This window comes from Vespula vulgaris, chromosome 17, assembly GCF_905475345.1.
Source record: "Vespula vulgaris chromosome 17, iyVesVulg1.1, whole genome shotgun sequence".
Classification (NCBI taxonomy): domain Eukaryota; kingdom Metazoa; phylum Arthropoda; class Insecta; order Hymenoptera; family Vespidae; genus Vespula; species Vespula vulgaris.
The window spans coordinates 2,698,445-2,721,715 of NC_066602.1; the positions used below are offsets into that span (position 1 = coordinate 2,698,445).

The window sequence follows — 23,271 nt, forward strand, 5'->3', positions numbered from 1 at the left end:
AAGTTTCTTTCTTTTATTTATAGGTACGTACCTCCGACACCGAAGGCACAATTTCAAAGTTTTCGTCACGAATGAGCAACGCCACGAGCGACTCGGTGTCGGCGATGCCGTCCCGGCCAACTCACGCTAACTTTTATTTTTTTTTTAACTTTTGTTTTTTTCCCTTCTTTTTTTGTTTCTTCTTTTTCTCTCGCGGTTTCTCGCGGCCTTATAGTCTTTTTAAAACTGCTGTCGTAACCAAACCATCGATCCCTCCTTTCTTCAAAATCCTGACATCACAACCATAGGAAAATCTCTTTACTTCGATGATAATTTTTACATCAAGTCTCTAAACCTCCTTCCTTTATTTCAATAGAATTACGATAGAAATTGAGGAAGAAATCGGGTTTAGTTAAAATCCTCTTTCTCAAATCGGTTGTTAAAGTTCCAACAACGGCTAAAGTTCTCCAGTGAATCTTTTCAACGTAACAAAATACCTACTTGAATTTCTCGAAGAGGAAAGTGTGATATTTGCAGTTTATGCGCAGTCACGACTAGACGGGACATGAATTTAATTACTTTTCATACTTTTCGCAGGTTCACCGCGACGCGAGGCGCGTTGACAGTCCGTTTGTTGTTTTCGGTGTTAACAGCGAGGACGGAAACGAAATACGTTCGAAGGAGTAAAAGGCAGAGAAAGGCAAGGGGTGATGTAGCGGGTTGTAAGAGAAAAGACTATGCACGACTTTGCTTGGCTTTTAAATAAACGCCTGTCTTCCTTCCCCCTTTTGACTTTACGGTAATAGGTTTGTTTGCATTCCAATTTCCACGAGTTTATTCCCCTTCTTTTTTTTTATCGCTTCTCCTTCGTACTCCTCTTATTATTTTATTCTCTTCTTCTTTTCTCATTCTTTTTCTTTTCTTTTTTTTTTCTCTTTTTTTCTCTTGGTACCAAATGATCTCGTAATAAAGTTCGATCGCAGTTCTCTCCATTGTTTCTTCGTCATATTTAATCTTCACGATTTACAAGCGTGATCGTTTCATTTCAATCATACATTTTCTCATTGAATCGTACATCTTTCAACGCGAGTCATAACGCGACGCTTCACTCGTAATTATTAAAAATTGTCAAGGGTGGTAGTGCATAACCGTAAGGGTAATTTCAATAATATTTCAGAAATACGAGCTATTTCAACGATCGTATAGACAAAAGAACGAGGTGGGCGGATATGAAATTCGTAATTTATACGACAGGAAGCACAATGTAACTCGACAAAAAATTCGTGCAGGAAAATTCATTACGATGGAATCGCGAGTGAGTTTCGTACCAGGTACAATGGGTAAAATAGCATTAGTTTCTCCATTATATCGAGATTAATATAATAGGCGAGAAGGATATTCCATCCTAGGAAAAGAGATTTTTGGAGCTTGGAAAACGACGGTGTCTCAAGAGAGAAAGAGAGAGAAAAGAGAGAAAAGTAAGAACGGACGATGGTCGAGGTTTCATCATAAACTCTCATTATAGTCATAATTATCATGCAAGTAATATAACGTAGAAGCCAGTGGCGTGGCACAATGCACTGAAGATCGTGTTCGCCCTTCGTCGCAGGTTAATCCGCATTGCACGCGAATAAATTGTACGGCTAATTTGATAAAAAAAAAAAAAAAAAAGAGAGAGAGAGAGAGAAAAGACGTCTGTCGCTGGACGTGTCGACATTGCACAAGGAAAAATAATGTAAATCCCGAAGGAGTGAACGTTGAACTATAATATTTTCATATAGAATAGAGTTGTTGCGCTCAATAATCGTGTAATTAACACGCGTCTGCTTTCATAACGCGTTATCTACTAAGTAAAAGTGTCGAAAGATTTTCTTTTATCGTTGTAGGTTTATAACAGGTTCTACTACTTATACGCTGAACGATTCCTTTGGATGTTGTTAGCCGAATAATTTAATGATACGAATAATCGGTGAATATGATAAGGAGGATGATCGTATGATTACATTCATTTTTAATTAATATAATTTTAATTAATAATTTTTCGGTTTAAAGTACGCGTATCTACTATGTACGTAATAGGAGTAATATAAATCATCTCGTTTCTATAGGAAAAAGTGTTTATTCCTTCCGAAGATTTTTTTCTTCGTTCAAAGTAACAAGGGACATAGAGACGAACGATCGAAGCTCGGTATTGCTTGGAAACGCGAGATATATTGACCGGACTGTGGGTATCACGGAATCCGTGCATTAATAATCCGGTCGGTCTTTAACCCGTAAACTTTGAAACTCGGACGGGAGTGCGCGATTAAGAGGCTTCCACGGAACGGTCGCGTTTCGTGTTTCCTTTCGCGGCGCGGAGAGTACGAGTTGAAAGAGAGAGAGAGAGAGAAAGAGAGAGAGAGAGAGAGGGTGAGAGGGTGAGTATGTACGTCCCTAGAAAGGGGGGAAGAAAACTTATAGATGGCCCCGATCGAAGTACCTCGCGTGAGACGTCCGTTTCGAAACGATCGCTTCGAAGATTGCAATCGTTTTTCTACGAGCACGAAGTCGCCCGTTTCTTTCTAACAATTATGAATACACCCGTTCGTTTATCGTAACTTCCTTTTCGAGATATTCACAATTATTTTAATATGATTTTCGCGATTTAAATGAATAACTAATGATACGATATTACAAATTATTTTCGATCTTTAATTATTTCTATAAGAAACAAGCGTTGGAACGTTTCGTAGTATAAGGGCAAAAGTATCGGTGATATCGCCCTGGTCGGGAGTTAATAAGTATTCCGCGAGTACCGAGTGGCGAAATATTTGTTTGATAAACAAAGTTCCAAGAGCGTGCGCTATAACTCGTTCGTCGTCGTTGTCGTCGTCGTCGTCGTCGTCGTCGTCGTCCTGGCCGTCGTTGTCGGAGGCTTGTACCAGTAATGGTCGCGATATATTAGGAAAGTTTCGTTGGCCGTGGTTTGACGTCTTTATAAGATCCCAACTGCTTCTATTCTGGACGAGCACTCGCTATCATTGCTACCACTCACGAGCAATGCTTAATAACGATCCAAACAATTTAACTTGACTACTTAATCGATTTTTAGTGTATTCGCTGTCTCATTATTTTCAGATGTTAACTCGTATCGCGTTTTTGTTAACGTTACAGTAATTTTAGTTCAGGATTGTATCTCGCCAATAGAAAATTATAAATTACGTTATCTTGATTCTATTTAGCTTTATACAGCTATATAAAACGTGTATGTGATGCTTGTTTAATGATAACTTTTCTCATCTATTTGCAGACACTAACCTTTCGACAAAGGAGGACGAAGAATACGAACGTCGGAGTAATTTGCTATCCTTCGATAAAATCTCATATCGTAGCCGTAGGTTCGCTTATCGAACGATTTATGTAGCAGTATCGATTACTCGAAAGAGTGACGATCGCGAAAGTAGCTAGTATCAAATCGACACTACGTGTTTCTCAGAACGGTAGTTCGAGTATCACCTGGCCTATCGCTTGCTCGGTTAACTGAATACACGTATTTCAGATATCCATCGACGTACACCTCTTCGACTATCTTGCATCTTTATCTTGAAAAGAGCGTCATTCTCCTTTTTTTTCTCTTTCTTTTTCTACTACGCGTAGCTCTTTGCGTCGCACCTGTATCTAAAAGACAGTGGTAATGTTCCATGATACATGCTCGATAAAGTACAAGTAGCTACATGTGAATAGGTATAAGCTATTAAATTTAGAACGTGAGATACATAAATTGATTCTCTAGTTTTTCGACGTCGCTTTCTTCTTTCGCTTAATTTTCTTTTATTCTCTTGCCTTTTTTTTCTTTTTCTTTGTTTTTATGTATACATACACCTGTCGAGACTTTCGTTCGGAATTAGAAAGCAATTGAAACGGATTAAAAAGGTTTTTTTTTTTTCGACGATATTCCTTCGTATCCATTGCCTCGAATTTTGGAAATTTCGAAAAGTTTTGACTCGTCGCGCGTTAGTTGAAAAGCAAGAATAGTATTCGACGTCTCTTCATCATTCAGCTTCTTCTTTTTCATCCTCTTCTTCCTCGCCAATCAGGTCTCCCGACCGTTCGAGAAGCGAGTAATATTCAATTTCAGGCGCCGCAATTTACGTGGACGAACACGAAGAAGAAGCAGAGAAGGATACGACCGAGTGGTGAGGCAAAAAGTGGAGACGACTGGGAGAACCATCACGAAAAGTGACTCTGGATGACTTTGACTTTGCGAGAGAACTAAAGGTAATCTTTCTGTCTCGTGCAATTACTTTGACTTTGCTATCATTTTGTTAAATTTCAATAGAAAATTTAATATCTTTGCTTCTTTTCTTTTCTTTTCTTTCTTTCTTCTTCTTTTTTTTTTCTTCTTTCTCATTTCGTCGAGAAAGACGACAACAAGCGATGGATATCCGGATAATCTATTCTACTTTCTAATACGTATTAGCGTTCGTGTGAGTGGAACGTAGGAAAACGTCGACTAACTCACGTTATAGAGCATAGAGCGCCAGATGCGTTACATTTGCGCGTTGAGTTGTTAGCCTGTCAATTATTGAAATGCGCTAATTATCGTTTTCTCGGGGTAAAGCGGGAACCTCACGGTGGACAGCTGCGTCGTCTTCGAAGGAAGATGGAAGCAAGGACGTAGAAAGGAAGTGAGACGTCGGACTCCTGGCGTGGTTGATCGAGCCGTACCTAGCGCGTGCTACGACGGGGAGACGCGTTCTTACCTTGGAATATACCGGGTGTCCTTCCGATTGAAAAAGATTCGATCCTTTAGGAAAGATCGATGCAATAAGTCAAAGTCGTGGATTGTTATCTTCGGATACGATATCGGATTCGTATAAATTTCGAGTTTTTTACTAACGCGAAGGTTAATAACGTGGAATTTCGAATTCTTAAATGGCAGATAGGCGTTATATCTCGCTAGAGAAAGGCCATAAGCCTCGACGTCGAATCACACGCAATTTCCTTCTGCAAATAGAAGCAATCCAACATTTTTCGCGCAGGTGATCCAACGTGTTATAAGACGACGAGGAAGACATAGACGGGGCTACGAGAGGGTTGCTATCGTTCGTCTGATGGAACGAAAATGAAGAGAGGAGGAGGAGGGAAGGCAGGCAGGAAGAAAAAGAGATAGAAAGAGGGAAGGAGTAGAGGAAGGTAGTGGGGCTACTGAAAGAACCTTATTTCGCTCGTTTATCTGCGGAGTGCAGATTCTTAATAGAATACTCGATGAATGTATTTCTCTTACGGGACTAAGACCGGTCACGATAGGACTCTCAGGGCCGCCGTTGAGAAGAAGAGAGAGAAAGAGGAAGAAAGCGAGAAATACCGGGAGAGAAAGAGAGTCTCAACGCGATAATAAATCTGTGCTTAGCTCCGCGACAATGGAACGGGACGTGGTGGGTGGGGGAGCGTAAAGAAGGGCTTAAGCCGCGTCCTACTTACGAGCACGGGGATACACTCAAATGGATCGTACCCGAAGTTCGGATTAATCCGTCAACGGAGTAGATGGATTCCACGAAGGTTCGGCGCGAAACGAACTACTCGTTCTCTTTTACTTCGTACCGTTGTAACTCGTGATTTCTTGAAATACGATTTTCTTCTCCATCGATCAACAGGAAGAAAATAATCGAAACTCGAGTTTCGAGGGAAGCTTCGCCAGAGAATTCCGTAGGACGATAAAACATCGGACTCGTTGACTTGGATTTAATGGCCTTGAAGAAAAGCGAAGAGGTGTCCCGGGGGCCGCAGATGCGGCTCAATCAGTGTCGCATACTCCCGAGGCCGTACGCTCGACCTAGCCAAGGTCGGACGTTGGAACCGCTTGCATTCTACGTGTTCTTGTCTTATCTTCTCCTACGTGGCAGCAGGTGATCTCCGTGCTCTCAGGTGGGGCACTATCCGAGGAGGGTGACACCGACCCTACGACGTTTTATGGATGCGCCAGGCGAACGAACAACCGCTTGTGGTTTCTCTCTCTCTCTCTCTCTCTCTCTCTCTCTTTCTCTCTTTCCACGACACACGAGGTCTTTGACCTTGAGTGGAAAACTGTTTACCTCGAGTCCTCTCCTCCTTGACGATCTCGCGATTTTACGCTGACTCTAATGAGTCCCTTTTCTTCTCCCAATTAGCAAAGCAATCCATTTATCATGTAATTGAAATATTTTATTTTCCTAGATGCTTTTTTACTCGTCGTGCTTTACCGAACGTCCATCCAATAAACCGACGATGATCGTTTATTGGTACACGGAGAACGATTCTTGCGCGCTCGAGCGTAACGCGCACAGCGTATAAGCTTCTAGATTCCGAAGCTTTCCAATCACAGTAAAAGGGCGTGGCCGGCACTGAGTGAATAGCTGGAAATCGCGCGCTACGTACACATACTCGCGTGTAACACAGAGAAAGAGAGAGAGAGAGAGAAACGCAAAATACAGAACGGCGGATCGCGAGAAGGCAGTTGGAACCGGTCGATGAGGTACGACGAGTATGTCCGAGAAATGCCGTCAGTCGGCCAGCTGATCCTGGGAACAACGCCCCGCGACGATTTCTTGCTGGAATTAGGGCCTCCTTGATTTAAGGCCGACCGAGCTGGCTTTCTCACACCGAACTCGGCGATTATTTTCTCCTTTCTTTCCTTCTTTCGGTCCTTGCTTCTCGTTCTACCATTCTACCACGGCTAAAGGTATCTTTCTCGAGGATTGATTCTGTCGATTTCACCGGCACGATTGTTGCAATTACCTACATCAATTTCTTTCAAAGTAAGAGTAGAAGAGAATGCGAGTTAATCCTACATATAAGATATATATATACACACACACACACACATCTTTTTTAAACTTTACTACGATCGCGTTAGGATAAGAATAGATACGAAATATTTTTCAAACAGAATATTGCACGAAGGATAAAGATTCAACGGCTCTCCTCCAAGTAGCAGCAAGAGTCATCGATCAAAAGAATTTGGTTTAAAAAAAAAAAGAGGTACGCTGGATCTGTAGATTCTTTAGATCTCGAGAAGAAACGATAAAAGGGAGAAGAAAAATCCTGGAGATAATCGAGAAGATATCGGAAGGAATCGGTCGAGGGGTGGGGGTGTTCGGGGATGTTTGAGAGGCGGTTCGCAGTGTGGTTCCCAAGAGGCAGCGGTGTGTGTCGATTGGTCGGGATTGTTTGCGAAATTCCTTCGATAGTATTCGATGAATCTATCGAGGCACGTCGTCCGCGGACTCGCCGAAGGACTCGGTATGCCGAGTGCCGGTCGTTAAGGCGGGTCGTCTTTGCTATCGAGAGTCCCGCGGATAAAACCGTCTCGAGAATCCCTCTACCCTTTCTCCTCTTTACCAACCTCTGTCTGTCTTTCTCTTTCTCTTTCTCTTTCTCTTTCTCTTTCTCCTTCTCTTTCTCATTCTCACTCTCGTGAACGAGCCGCGTCATCACGTCGATCACGTGATTACAACAACTACAACTGGGACTCCGAGCTCCCTGTAATTGTTTACGCAATAATTAACTCGAGATTTGCTGACTGCTATCGTAAGTTGACGGACGTCCTTGAGAATTTCTAGAAATCGGATCGATAAATTTGCTGCTCTCTCGAAGATGAGAAAGATAAATAACGAGCTGCAAAGTCAAGGTCGTCATTCCTCGGACTTCTCTCGTAAGGAAAGGAACAGCGATAGAGAGAGAGAAAGAGAGAAAGAGCATATCTATCGGACTCAACGAACGAGAACTTTCTTCGTTACTCCGCGGAATCTTTGATCTTTCGTGCGAAATAGACAATTTCATTTTGCTCTCTTTATTTTATTTATTTATTTTTTTTTTGTTTTGTTTTCCTTTTTTTTCCCCGGAACTCTTTTGCTGTCGGCTAACGAAATCTCATCGAATAATGAGTCGTAACAAATCTATGGTAGAAAAGATATTGTATTTTCGCGATTCACTTTAATACTTTTTGAAAATTCACGGATGAACGGGTCGATGCGTTGATCCGTGGAGTACCATCGAAAACGGAGGCTTCTTCTGGTATGTCCTGATGAGACTGAAAGAAAAAGAGAGACAGCCGAAGAGAGAGAGAGAGAGAGAGAGAGAGAGAGAGAGAGAGAGATTTATAGAGATAGAGAAGCAGACAAACAAACGAGTAGATGAAATCAAAGAGAGAGAAAGAGAGAAAGAGTGAGCGAGTCGGTTACTTTAATTTGAAGTCCTTTTTGAATGAGATAAACGTTGAAGGAAAAGAGACGAAAAGGGATGGATAGAGAGAAAGAGAGAGAGAGAGAGAGAGAGAGAGAGAGAGAGAGAGAGAAAGAGAGAGAGAGAGATAAGAGTAAAATGCTCGACGAAATGCACGCACTTCTCATTGCCCTCGTCTTTCCCATGGATCGAGTCTAGAGGGTGGTCCGGGCCGAAGAAGAAGAGGGAAACGAGGTGGGAGGAGGGGTGGTTTCAGCGTTCAAACAAATAGGAAGTTTGTTCGCCAAGCGCACAATAGGTGGAAACCGAATGATATGTCTAACTAAATACGTTACCCGTACGGTATCAAAGGGAGAACCGAACCTTTATGATGGTTTCTGGTTGGCTCGCGTCTCCGCAGTCTACCGCTCGCCTCTCTGTGGTTACACATATGCGACGGGCGTTAGTGTCCGTGTATCAGTCGGTCTACACAAACCTACGCGTCTCCATATACCTATCTACCTACCTATCTACCTACCTACGTACAACAAGCACACAGCGAAGAGCATCCGTCGTCGCTTTCCAGACGATGCATCAATTGCAAAATTGAAATTTCAGCATCAACAATAATTACCATTGTCACCGCACCCGACGCTGTTTCCCGTTCGTTACAGAATCGAGAGAGGTTCTCATCGAGATCTTTCAATCTCGAATCAACGCTCGTCATTTTGTAACTCGCTTCTATTCGTTCGTATTTTATTTTATCGACGTATCGAGAGAAACAACGTATCGATAAGTATACGATAAAGTCGATGTACGAGTTTAAATTATTCTCTGATTTTATTCTGATTCAAATATATAATAATTAATAATAATAACGTTGTGTGATTTCTTTTTTTTTTTTTTCGTATTGACGATCGGATAAGCTGTGACTTTCAACTATGAACATTGAAAATCTACTTGGCGATTTTGTGGATAAATCGATCGTAGAAAAGAACGACGCGCGTCGATTCGTTGATTCGTCCAACTAGTTTTCGATCGTCGTGGCGATTAAAGTCTTTCGATCTCGTCGCGTCGAGATGAGAATCACTGATAATTCCAAACATCAGGGAGCCCGAAAACTTTGCCTAAAGGCTCGGAAACATCGCGAAATACGTAGAAACAGCCACGGGCGGTGGCGCATCGCCGTTTCTCGATGCATCTCTCTCTCTCTCTCTCTCTTTCTCTTTCTCTTTCTGTCTATTTCGTTCGCTCACACGGCTCCGTTAACATTTCCGGTTTTCCGTATATCGAGCGAAATGTTTGCTCGTTCGCCTATGCGCTAATATGTCAAAGGCAGGTATAGTAATTGTCTCAATTACTAACTCAACACTGTGGACTGTTCAGTTTCTCCTTGAAATCATTTAAATTTCACACCTTTGCTTCCTTGTCTTTAAGACGATCCTTTACTCGTTGGTTGATTTTCTACTAGTTTCTATTAGTTTCGTTAAACACAACGAAGAAGCAATGAAACCTATCTCATTCGTTCGTAGTGCGTAAGAAGTAAAAATGAGTGTCCGGTTCATAAAAAGAAAAAGAACTGTGGAGGATTAAAGAGAGAAAGAGACAGAGACAGAGAGAGAGAGAAAGACATGGTCGGTCTCCCGTGGGAAACCATTCCTTTCGTTGCAGCGACGACAGAAAGAAATAAATAGGTGTAAAAAAAGGATCGCGAAACGATGGCGAAACAAAATCGAATAGGAAAGAAAGAGAAAGAGAAAGAGAGTGGAGGAGGAGAGGGAAGGAGCGAGGGTTAGGTAGAGAAGGGTGAAGAGGGCGGTCAGTTTATAAAAAGACCGACGACAGAGTTGGCTGCCAGAGCTGCCGAAGGAAAGATCGGCTTTGTCGGCGATACTGCTAATTAGTTTACTAACTTATCGACTCCCTTTTGTATCTATACGCTGTTGCTATACTAAGGCACTGCAAAAGGATGTTAGAACGGTAGAGAGAAAAAGAGAGAGAAAGAGAGAGATGAAAAGAAGAAGGAGATAGAAAAGGAATAGTTACGGATCGACGCTGCTGTCACCATATGGTTGAGGTGTTGCGAGGCTCGACAAAATAAACCACGAAATCGCCTCGATTCTTGCGAGGAAAAACACGTAGCTAATGAGATAGATAGATAGATAGAGAGAGAGAGAGAGAGAGAGAGAGAGAGAGAGAGAGAAGTTGAAGCATCCATCTGCTCGATCGGACCTCGATAGTCGCGTTCCAGGAGACAAATTAAGTTCTTGCCTTTTCTTTCCTCCCATCATTCTCCTTATCGGAGAAAAGAAGAGGATAGGGAGATCTAACTCCTTTCTCGTTTCTTCCTTCATCGACAGAAACTCTCGATCGAAGAGTACTAACGGTTCCTGGAAAATGCTTAACCGTGACGGCAAGAAACGTACCGAGCGTAGAACCGTGCCAGTTTAACTCTTTATAGGGTGGTCGAACGATCGTCGATGCGATTACTTTTATTCAGTGTATATAGAAAATCGTTTCGCCCGACGTACAACGCGGAAAACTATCATTTTACACATGATCGACTTTGACCTATCCGTTAAGGACAATTATTCTTTATGGTCATCAAATCGAACGGGATATAATCGATTCGTTGCCGTTCCTATTCAAGTTCGTCGTACTTCTACGCGATATCTAATTATTATGTAGATATCTATTTTATTCCATTCGTAGATCATTTCTTTTTTCTTCTTTTTTTTTTTTTTGTTTTTTTGCTACATTTGATTGAAAGAATGAGTCGTGGCATTGCGTAGGGTAGCGTTGTACCTGCATTTTGTAGAGACCTTTATCTAGAAATCAGGTTCAATCTCAAGGATAGTGGGCGATCGTTAGTCGGCTCCATTACGCGATTTTTAAATTGCAATGAAGCAAGTGTCTAGAAGGAGAAAGAAAGAGTCTCTCGCTAGAAAGAATGGAAAGAGGTGTAGGAAAGGAAGAAGGATGGAAGAAAACGGGAAGATGGCGTAGCTGTTCAAGCGAGCGCGTCGAAGCGAACTGATGAAATTCAGACGAGGGATAATTTTTTAACGTTATTACCCGTCGACCAGGCTGCGAATCGCTCGGACTCCCTTCCACCTAGTACCGTCTATATGTCCTCCCTTTTTTCTTTCAACATTCCCTTTAGCTCTCGCTCTCTCGGTTGTACCAACGCCCGCAGCCGCCCACCCTTCCGTTGATTGGCAATTTCGCGTCTTGAATTTTTATCCTGCCGCCGGTAGGACGGCAACCCCTTCGTTTTTAAATTATCCGCGAGATTAATCAAGGCGTCATTTTTCACGTCCAATTTGCAATAAAAAGAAGCTCGGCGCCGAAGCGAAAAAGCTCGGCTGAGGAAGAAGGACGAAGGAGCGAGAAAGAGTCACCACGCGGAAAAGTAAACCTTATTCTTAATTGATATATTCTGAATTAATTAATCCTTCCGACTGGATGGTCCTGCAGGACTGAAAACGTCCGAGTGCAACGATGGATAGAGAGAGAGAGAGAGAGAGAGAGAGAGGAAGGGAGAGAGGAAGGGAGAGAGAGAGACCAAGAGACTGGATGAAGGGAGTGAGAGCTTTCACGATCGCGAGAGAACCCCTTTTCCTTAATTAGTGCCAGTCGTAAATTTCTTTCATTGGACACTTTTTTCTTCGATTATTAGCGCATACATCTTCCGGCAACCCTTTATTGGCTGCGCGAACCTACCACCACCCCCTTTTACCCATCCTACAACCAACCTTCCTACTATTCCTCCTTTTTCACCCTTTTGCGGGCGCTCGACATCTGCTGGCACCGACAGATTGCCGAAGTCTTTGAAACGTCCTAACGACCCTGGAAAGAAGTCGGAGTTGTAATTTAAGCGTCGTGTATTTTTACCAAAGGGTCGGCACTCTTTTCTTCTAGGTATAATACTTACTCGTTGTTAACGGGATGATACGAGGTGTTAGAGTACGAATCGTCTGGAACGTACGTTCTACTATCGTACGACTATTTTTCATTCATTTCTTGTCTCTTGAATCGAGTCTTTTTAAAAGCGAAATTATTTCTTTCCGGGCTTTGTTCGTATCGATCTCACGATCGCAATTCGACGATCTCTCTACGTGCCTTAATAACGGAATAAAGTTAGCCGAGCATCGTGGAAAGGGTTAAACTTTGATTCCCGAGGGTGTTCGAGTCGGTAGTAAGGAAGTAAAAGAAGAAGTAGAAGAAGAAGAAGTAGGCAGAAACCGCCTTTGTTTAATAAGAAACCAGAGGCGCGTCGAAGATCGAGGGGCGGAAGCGTTGAAGCGGAGTAATTAAAAAATATACGGCGATAAAATAATATTGGTACAAATCGCAACGCCCCCACCCCCATCTCGATCCACCCTTCTTTCATTTTCTCTCTTTCTCTCTCTCTCTCTCTCTCTCTCTCTCTCTCTCTCTCTCTCTCTCTCTCTCTCTTGGACAAGACGATGAAGGTTCAAAGTAACCCTTTGGCCTTTTATATAAGATATAAAATTTTCCAAGCCCTCGCTCGCCATCCCGTCGCTAGCCTTTCGTTCGCTCGCGTTTCTCATTTTCCTAGACGTTTCTTTTCTTTATTCAAGCAGTGACTCTCATTTGCCAGCGCGGCATACTGATTCGCGATTTACATTCCTCATTTGAATCTCGTAGGTAATCTTAATTTTACATTTTCCACGAATATCCTCCCGGTACAAGGGCCGACACTCGCGTTTTTCTTCCACTTCGTTTCGTTCCGACAACATGTAGGTTAGATTAGTCAAAAGGAAAGAAAAGTAAAGAGAAGAAAGAAAGATCTTATCTCGTAACTAGTAAGCCGGGGACGAATTACCGACTATTGACGATATATAAATTTATCTGTCTTCTTTATTATCAGACGATAACGAGATTCGACTATCGAAGTAGAAAGCGCGACTCTTATTATATACGAGTACTCGGTACAACTCCGTTGGATATATAGTAGTAGTACGCGCAGAGCCGCAGGGCGTCCGCTCGTTTTCATCCTGGAAAGGCGACGGAAACGTTATGCAAATGGGTTTTTGCGGGGAGAACTTTCGTCGGCAACGAGTAGGAGTAGGATGAGGAGGATGAGGAGGATGAGGAGAGATGGAGGAGGAGGTGGGATTGGTAGGGGTGGGAGTCGAAGGAGGTAGAGAAGGGTCAGTTAAGCGAGAGAAGGCGAGAAAGAGAGAAAGAGCGAGAGGGGAGAGAGGAAAGGGAGAATACTCGAAGCTCAGGGTCGGGTGAGGTAACGGGACTCGTGGACTACTACTACTCTACTCCTCTTCCCGCAGGAGCCGCGAGATCGGCCAAGAGCCCGGATCATTTTTACCGAAATTAAATCGAAAATTAGACTCGCATTAAAATGCGCTCCCAATAGGGCTCGGCCCCGAATCGCCGGTGGCTGAACGAGCTCCGAGCCGAGTAAGAGAGAGAAGAACGGACATAGCGTTCTGTACCAACGACAAGGACAAGAGGGTGTGCGCGAAGAACGAGAGATCTAGAGAGAAAGAGGGGGAGAGAGCGAGAGAGAGAGAGAGAGAGAGAGAGAGACAAAGAGAGACGGACGGACAGAGCTTCAGGGGGTTTAAACCGAAGGAATTCCTTGCTCATGCAAATCAGAGATCCATGACCGGGCGAAGAGGAGGAGGGGGAGGAGAGGACGGAGGCTGGGATTGTACGAGTTAATCAGGAGCCATTCGCGCGGAAGCTACTGCGGTGAGAGAAGAAAAGAGAGAGAGAGAGAGAGAGAATGGGCTAAAGAGAGTATAAAAGAGAAAGAAGGGAAGAGAGTATCCAACTTAGGTTGAGAAGCACTGTGAAATAAGAGCCTCGACGAGGAGTTTCGCGAGGGAGGTGAGATCGAGGGACGTGGAAAATAAGAAAGACGGTGGAAGGGATAAAATGAAAAAAGTTCTCTCACGTAGAATCACGTATAAATCAGGGTGGTTAATAAGTAACAGCAAAGGGTTAGAGTTAGGCTTTCCGCGGCTTGATGATGGCGCCTTTCGCGAAAATACTCGTGGCAGAGTATCGGCAGTAGGAAGATAGGAAAGAAGGGTAAAAGGGCTGAGAAAAGGGGAGGTGGAGAGGATGCGCGTGGAGAGGGTCGGACCTGCAGCAGCTCCAATTTACGATTCATTTCGTCGAAACGGCCGCCACCGTCGGGGTACGCCTTATATCGCCATTTTACCGATCTGAATAATTAATTTTAATAACGAATTTTCTACTCACGGCCGCTACACCACCTTCTCCAGTTTCTACCAGCTCCGACACATTCCACCCGTCGAACTCTACAACGCTCCGGCCACAGCTCGCTTCTTCTTCTTCTTCTTTTTTTCTTCTTCTTTTTCTTTTTCTTCCTTTTCCTCTTCCTCATTCTTCCAAACAAGAGGAAAATGTCTGCCTCGGACGTTTGACGTAAAGCCTCTATTGTGGGATACATTTTTAATCGGCGAAGAAGAAAGGAGAGCCCCTTTCTCAAGCTGTACCAGCCTCCATAGATACTCTACTATTTCGTTTTTTTTTCTTTCTTTCTCTCTCTCTCTTTTCTTAACTTTCACACTTTCTCCTTCTTTTTTATTTGTACCGTTCTGTTACAATCTACGAAAGCACGAGTAGTAGGTACTGTCTTACCGATCGTATAATTTCGTTTATAATTGTATTATTCTTCAGTAGGAAGATTTGTAGTCTCTCAGAATAGTCCTTTATTTTACACACAAACATGCATACGTACACACACACACATATCGTACATCGGAATGGCATTTAAAGTAATCGATAGAAATCGTAGACACGAACCGATTGGTACGACCCAAAGCCGATTCCCTTTTACCTCGGCGCGATTAACGAGCGCAGAGTTTAAATCGCTGTCGTTCGAAGAGGACCCGCTATCTCCCTAACGTCCACGGTGATACACGAGCCCGGAGTGAATGGTTAATTGTCAGGAATTCTCTTGTCGGTTATGGTATTCCAAAAGTCTTCGACCGATCGGTAGAACGTTACAGTAAAGTCGGAGAACGATGGCAGTGAGAAGGCAAGATCGGAAAGTAGATATCGAATGGTAGGAAATTAAAGAATAATCGACAGTGATAGGGTCCTTAAAAACGTCCTGTCGTGTATCGAACGACGTTTAAGCGATAAACGAAGAAATTTTCTACGACTCGGACAAAGTATCGAATTGGAGTTAGTGAAAGGTGCGAGGGATCATTTTCGAAAGGATTAACGTTCTTTATCTGCGGGTTATTTATTTTAACCCTTGACCAAATCAAATCGAGGAGAAATCTTTTATTAGTTGCATTTTAACAAGAGAGAAAGAAAAGAGGGAGAGAGAGAGAGAAAAATTACGAATTAAATTTATCATTCCCCTAACGATAATATTCCCATTTGAATAAGTACCCTTCGAACGTTCTCATCGGACAATGAACGCGCATAAGAAATCTTCCAAAGTCATGAATCACAGAGGGAACTCTCACTCCGTTTAAGCTAAAGACGATTGTTAAAGTGCGTGTAAGCGCCATCCAAAACGGCGTTAGCCATAATCGTGCGAGAGAGCACGTGGCATTTGGTGCGAGTCTACGGTGTCGGTGGGTGTCGGACTCGTTGATGGTGTTGGTTGTTGGCGATGGTGGTGGTGGTGGTGGTGGTGGTGGTGGTGGTGGTGGCCCAGTGATGTACAACGCTATCACCCTCGTATTTACTGCAGTGTCAAACCAGGGCGACAACTTGGTTACAAATTAGTGCTTTGCACCGTGCGCCTGGCCACATCCCGCTCTTACACCGTACACCCGATATATAACTATACGATACGTATACGCGTTTATACCTATAGCGAGCTTGGACCTTCCAACGGAGCGTACGAGTCTCTCGTATGTTTATGTTCCTGGCAGCTGCGCTCGCAGAACCTTGCCAATATTGGTTCTCAATTTGAATGATCTTTACCATTTACTGAATTCTCTCTTTCGTTTTAGGTACCTACCATTAACGATCCTAAATGGCGCTAGAAAGTTTTATAAACTGTCGTTATACGACAGAAATACGGAATAGGATTCTGAGATTTTGCGAGTAGAGCGATCGAGACGATCTCCTCGGAGAAGTGAACTTGGAAGGAACCGTTCGTAAGTCTGGATGGACGGGATCAGTCGTGTGAAGCAGAGAGAAGAAGAACGACGAAATGTTCGAGACGTATAGAGCAAACGGGTATGTATATTTTCATTCGAAGCAATACTTTTTACCGATTACGATCGGGAAACGTTTAGAAAAAAGGTATAAGAAAATGTCGTAGGCCATGTTGTTTTGGTAAGATAAACGGATAGACTCTTCGGGTCGGATTAATTACGAGAGAGAAAAGAAGGATCGAGGATCTCGATCGTGGTATCGATCGGATGAAACTGAGAACCCCTTGGTGATGGAAGAGGCGATATATCAGCCGCGGGTCAACAATGTGTAAGCGGTCTCATCCCCGAACCCCCAGGTCGAGCGACCCAAGTTCGCTCTCGGTGACACTTCTGGAGTTTCCGTTCCTTGGACGGTGCACGGCTAAGATATATGTTGTGTGACGCGCGTGTGGGTAGATAAAGAGAGAAAGAGAAAGAGAGAAGCATACACGAACACACCAAGTTGTATGAACATACATCTATACACACACGCGTGCACGCGCGCGTGTGTGTATGTTTCAGAAACGATTGTATATATACGGTGTGCGAAGGAGATGCAAGAAGGGCCCTTGTGGACTCGGTGGCGTGCACGTACTCTTACCGAAGCTTTCAGAATTATTGCCACGACCGACGAGCATATTCTCGTGGGTCCCCAAGGCGACTTTAAACGGCGCCGTACTTGTCACCTCCGCCGGACGCGTTCGTCCGGATGCTCGGGGATCGATTACACGATTAGTTTTCGGGGGACGACGGCATCGGCCAATTTGTAATCCGATTACATCCCGATTACCCAGAATTATTTCTCTTCGGTTCCTCCGGCTTGTGTTACTCCTTCGGCCTTGCCAATAAACTCTCCCGTACCTTCTTATTCGGTTCTCAACCCGTCGGGGATCGTTAATTCGAAGGGATTCACCGTTAGCGATATACTCGAGTATTTCGTAAGAAGATTAGGCGTTTCAATTTATTTTTACATTTTATTTTATTATTTTTTTTTCCTTTCCTTTCTTTTCTTTTTTTAACTAACTACAAAGAACTACGCTTATTACTTTGATTGTTGATATCACGGACAAATACGATGGATCGTTTTTTATATCGTATCGATCTTAAACTACCGGCTATCGTAGCGAGATATCGCGTCGAATATATAAATTGCCGAGAATAAAGGGTCGCTGTAGGTGACGGGAAAAGGAGTCGATGAGAGAAGGTCGAGGCCCTTCGCGAGCACGGTTAATGAGTAAAAAATGTTTTCCCGGTGCCGGGGCGGCTCCAGCAGCAGCCGGTAAGGCTTTTTCCGTTGGTGAAAAGTGGAAAATTGCGGCAGCCGAGTATCGAACCGGTCCATCGTGCCGTGAATCGACAAATTACTTTTCATTGCCACGATGTAATCACGGATTCAGGTGTCGCCCTCATTACGGGGCCTACCCGGTTTGCCAGTAGGTGTTCACGAAGGCGTAACGGAACGGAGGGCGAATGGAACGGTGGGTGGTGGTAGACTTCAACGTAGAAGCAACAAATTGAGGTTTTGAAAAAATAAAGAAAAAAGAAAGAGAGAGAGAGAGAGAGAGAGAGAAAAGAAAGAAAAAGAGAGAAAAAGAAACAGAGGAAGAAGAAAAAAAAAGAGAAAAAGAGAGAGAGAGTGGGAGGGAAAATGAGGAGGTGGAGGAGGAGGAGAGAAAAAAGGAAAATGGGACGGGAAGAGGGAAAAAAAGATATTCGCCTTCTACCGTCGCTTTACTAAAGGGAAACCCATTGATTTCCTCCATTCATAGAGCCACGATAATTAAATGCATTTTATATACACGAGTCCTTGGCGCGCGGCCGGCATAACGCCGAGTAATTAATAGACATTTAAACTTTTTAATAACGATGCTTTTATGCATGCCGCACCACTGGGCTTCCCCCTCTCGTTTGCTCTCTCTCTCTCTCTCTCTCTCTCTCTCTCTCTCTCTCTCTCTCTCTATCTCTCTTTCTCTCTTTCTCTTTCTCCCGCGCTCTCGTTCGCTCTTCTCACCGCAACCCGGCCGGTAATTATGGTCCGGTGAATGGATCTGTTGCATTTGACTTTTAATGCCCGCGGATCAACGTGCCACCACGACACTCGTCGACGCTTATCAACCCCGCGCTAATGACGGGGCAAATTTTCGTGACGCTGGCTTACTACCCCCATCCCCTTATCCTCACTACCCACCTCAACCTCCACCATCGTCGTCTCCCAGTACCACCGCAAGTACCGACATCGTAGCTACTCTCTTTACTTTGTGTCCTGTTCGTGTATACTGCTTGGCTACAAAAAGGATGAGGAGGAGGAGGAGGAGGAGAAGAGAGAGAGAGAGAGAGAGAAAAAATTGGGTAACGAGAAAGGAGCCTCGTGCGAACGTATGGCCGTCTAATGAGCTGCAAATAGTCGAGGTTTACGTTCGGGTAAACGCGTGCTGAATAGCGTTACACAGGAGTTGATTTATAGTTCGGAGAAGAAGGGAGAAAGAGGTAGATAGAAGTTGATGAGTTTATATATCGCGCGAAGCGCGCGGGTTACCTGTCTCGCGAGCATCCAAGCAGCCTACGGCCGACTGTCTCCTCGTATAATTGTCTCTCCTAACCTCGAAATGGATTTACCGGTAATTAATGTGCGCGAATAGATACCGTGTATACACATAGACGGCTGGAAAAGATTTTGTTCAATGGAGTAATTTCATTTCGTTACCGAGTCGAGAATTATATTACGTGAATAGGAAAAGAAAAAACGATCGATGTAGTATTATTTTCTTTTTTCTCTTCTTTTCTTTCTCTCTCTCTTTTTTTTTTTTCTATGCTTCGTTATTCCTCGTAACGTATATCAGAGAGGGAAGAGAAAATTCGGTCGTTCGCGTTCGATGATTTTTTTTGACGAGTTTGTTTCATTCCAGACGATTATTAATTTGAAATTGTAATTGTAATAACGCGATAAAAATGAAAGATAAGCAGAGCTAGATCTCGTAGTGTTAATAAATTTTCTCTGTCGTGCTTGGGGAGAGCAAGGCATTCATAAGTCGAGAACGGCGACGAAAGACATCCGGCGCGTCGTGGTGTTAATTTCTTCTTAAATTAATCGTCCAAGGACTTCTACGTGCGGGAGAAAGAATGAGATAGAGATAGAAAGAGAGAGAGAGAGAGAGAGAGAGAGAGAGCAAGGCAGAACGCCAGGGTTCTGCACGATTTTACTGAATTACGAGAGGTATCAATGTAGCACTTTCACGAGCAGGAAGAAGGCGAGAGGTGTGTGTGCACACCTTGGTTAAAGAAGGAACGGATAAGAACGGTGGGATTGGATGATATCGAGTAGGTCCTCTGTCTTGATATAGACCACCATGGGCGTGCTCGGCTCGAGCGGTAGGCTTTAAATCGTCCTCACACCGGGAGGGCAACCGGTACCTACCCCCTCGATACCTACCTAAAATATCCTCGACCTAAGATATTCCGATCGAACGTGTCCGACGGCGTGGTATACATAATCGATACGTCCTGCTCTTAAATCATTTCGCGATCTAAACGACGGTGTGATATTGCCAGTGCTATTTTATAAATTCTACGTTTCGTATTGTATATACGAAATAAATTGGAAAATCTCGGGACGCTATCGGATCGTCATCAGAAATATTTATAATTTACAGTTTTTGATCGTGTTCGAGAAAGTCGAGTAGAGTTGGTTGATTTGTAAGATACTTTAAAAGAGCCCAGAGTCCTATCGGAATCATTTCTTTCATACTTTCGATGTGGAATCATCTCAGCATGCTCGAGATGTATACTCGGACCGTAGGACTTCTCGAAGAAGATTAGATATCCTAATTGTTTTCTAATCTTTAGATACATCGGATATATCGGGATGATATCTCGTGCCGAAAAGAAAAAAGAAGAAAAGGAAAAAGAGAACGCTCGCACGATTCTAAACGATGTCGCGGGTCTTTTAAAAGGGTTTCCTTTTTTTTTCTTCCTTTATTTTTTTTATTAGGTTTTGTTTTTCTTTTCTTCTTTTTTCCTCCGTTATTGCGCAAGGCTCTTGATAAATAAGCCCACCGTGGGAGTAAGCGAAGCGAGAAAAAAGGGGTAGGCCGAGGGTGTAGAGGGGAAGGAACAAATAGCTTCGCGGCCGGGCGTCAGAATCAAGATTATGACGGGACGGTGGGTATAAATTTGAAATTTAAGAGAATTCCACCTTTCTGGCCACGCTCGTTGCTTCGTGCACCTCTTCTCTTCTTCCTCCTCGCGAGACGGGGTGAACGCTTCGACGTAAATCACAGTGATATGCGGGTTCGCCCAAAATTCCCGGCTAATCTCGAAATCAAACAGCCTCGACGGACATAAAAATGCTTTATCGTTGGTCACGAGGATGCACCTAAGATCTGTTCTCCTTTTTTTTTCTCTTCTCCTCTGCACACCCTCCCTCCTCCCCCATTTCACTCTTTCTTCCCTCAATTTTTAACCGATCGTTTCGGGAAAAGATTTTCTTTTCGATCGAAATAAAAACATCGGATAGAAATTTGTGATAGATCGCGATTAAAGATTAAAAAAAGAATAAAGGATTATGGGACTGTGAAATCAAGGAAAACTATCAATATAGTTACATACCTGCGGGATAAGTTATAGTTGTTGTAGAATTAGAGAGGCACGACTAATTGGCGAAGCATGCAAATAAAAGGATGAAATCCCGATCGGATATTCGAAACCCCAAAGAAGAAAAAGAAGAAAGTTTCAAAGGTGTATCGGCGGACAGTGATTATTGACGACCGGCCAAAGTCGTGGCGAATGCATTCAGCGATCGCGCATAAATTTCGTCCTCGGGCTCTCTTTCTCTCTCTCTCTCTCTCTCTCTCTCTCTCCCTCTCTCTCTCTCTCTCTCTCTCTCTCTCTCTCTGTCTTTCACTCTCGATCGTTCCTTTTATTACTTTTTCTTCTTTCCTGCATATTTCAGTTAATCGATTTTATCGCGATGAATCACAGTTTTATATAGTATCTGTATAAACTTGTGCGCGCGTTATTCGTATTGTTAAAACGAATAAGAAGGATATGTTAATGATTTTTCCGATTTGTTGGACGATACGATTCGATAGAGGAAAGAAACAGAAAATAAAGGCAGGAAGAAGAAAAAGAAAGGAAGAAAGAAGAAGGGGAAGAAATAGAGGCGACAAGATCGAACACGGGCACGGTGTTCGGTACAGGTACAACAACGCAACACGCATGCCCCACGCACGGCACGTCGTGTTGAAATCCCTTTCGAATATCCCATCGGCACGTCGCCGAAGAAGTCCGGTCTCTCTCTCTCTCTCTCTCTCTTTCTCTCTCGTTTTCTCTTTTGCTCTCTTCGAGAGGAGACTCTCTTTGCTTCGGTCCGATCAGCACGCTGGCCCATAAATATTTCATTTTTATTTTGAATGGAAAAACGAACGACGGGTCGATGCCGCGCGTCTCTACCCCGCCACTAAATCAGCGTTACTTTATTAAGTATTACCTTTAGTTAACAGATACTTAATCAAAAGGTGCACGCGGTACGCCACTAATTTGACTTTGGCCCTCATAAATATTCGTGGAGCGCGCGGCAGCGTAGCCCGAAAGCACGCCGGGCACATCGCTCGAAAATACCGGACGCGGCGGATGGACGGAAGGACCGACCGGGACAAACGACCAATGACGGCGTACCGATAAAATACTCGTGTAATTAAATAGCGAAGAGGAGATGGATGGACACTAATGTTTAGCCGTTTGTACCTACGATATCAATGTTCGTTTCGATTATTCGTTCTGGGAGAGATAGAGACAGAGATAGGGATAGATAAAGAAAAAGAGAATTGAAAAAAATAGTAAAGAAAATGTTCTCTCGATATTCGAAGCTAGATTAAAAAGGAGAATGGAAAAAAAGAAAATAGATAGAAGACGACGATGTGGTTGATGTTGGAAGACCTTACGTTTATCGTACGTAGAGACATGGAAATTGTGGCATGGAAGCAAAAGCGGTTGGTTCGCGGCTCGGTAAACACTAAACACTCGTTAGCGCGTATAGATTGAAACGCAATCTGTATTCGGTGTGGCTACCTTGGATGCGAAGCGAGTATGAGAGGGATAGAGATAGATAGAGAGAGCAAACGCTGCTTCGGGGGTTGGTGGACGAGCTACGGAAGGGTAGTTCTGGAGCCCGAAGAGCCCCAGGCCCCCTACTAATTGATTTGTGCTTCAGAAGCCCTCTCTAACTCTCTATTCTCGACATTTCGATCCTTCTCCCGCTCTCGATCTCGCCCAACGCGAAAACAGCAGCAGGTAGGATCAACGCGAGACACTACCAAAGACGCTGCTCGATCTAATTGTTTCTCTTGCTCTTTCTCGATTCCTCTTCGTTCTCTCTCTCTCTCTCTCTCTTTCTCTTTCTGCCTGTCTGTCTCTCCAGGAAAACGCATGGATCGGTCGACTTGTAGACTCTCCTTGTTCGCCGTTTCGGTCAAAGCCTCAAAGGATCGTTATCTTACAGGAGACTAGTGTGTTTGATGGCCGGGAATACTCGGACGATGGCTAATTTCGTGCGTTATACGTGTGCATTCCCGAAGCTATATACCCGTTCTATTGTAGCAGAAAATTCGTGTGGTCCATGTTCACTTTCTTACTTTGATATTAATCTCGATTAATATCAAAGTTTAATCAAAGGGACGGTTGTTTCTTCTTTAGTTTCTATCCGGAGGAAGAGAAGAGAGGTGACCGTAAAATAAGCTAGAGGCGTCAGCTCATAAAGGAAAATCTTCATTTAATAAAGAGTCAGCGGTTTCACGCTCAAGATCGACCGAGTAGGACATTCGTCTCTGTAATTATATTTACCGTTAATTGCCTGGACGGATTCGTGCCTTCGGGTCTATCGTTCGAGACAAAACATGGTCTCCTCCTCGGCCTTTGTTCGACTCTCCTTGTTGATGACCAC

General features: G+C 43.6%; 1 long non-coding RNA gene across 1 annotated transcript in view; it reads left to right on the forward strand.

Moving 5' to 3' along the window:
* Window positions 1–3,883: 3,883 nt before the first annotated feature.
* The window catches only part of LOC127069942 (uncharacterized), a 52,257-nt gene continuing 32,869 nt past the window's right edge, over window positions 3,884–23,271 (forward strand). Inside the window, exons 1-2 of the long non-coding RNA XR_007783795.1 lie at window positions 3,884–4,236; window positions 16,149–16,377. This is a non-coding gene — a long non-coding RNA (uncharacterized LOC127069942). The remainder of the gene's footprint in view (window positions 4,237–16,148; window positions 16,378–23,271) is intronic.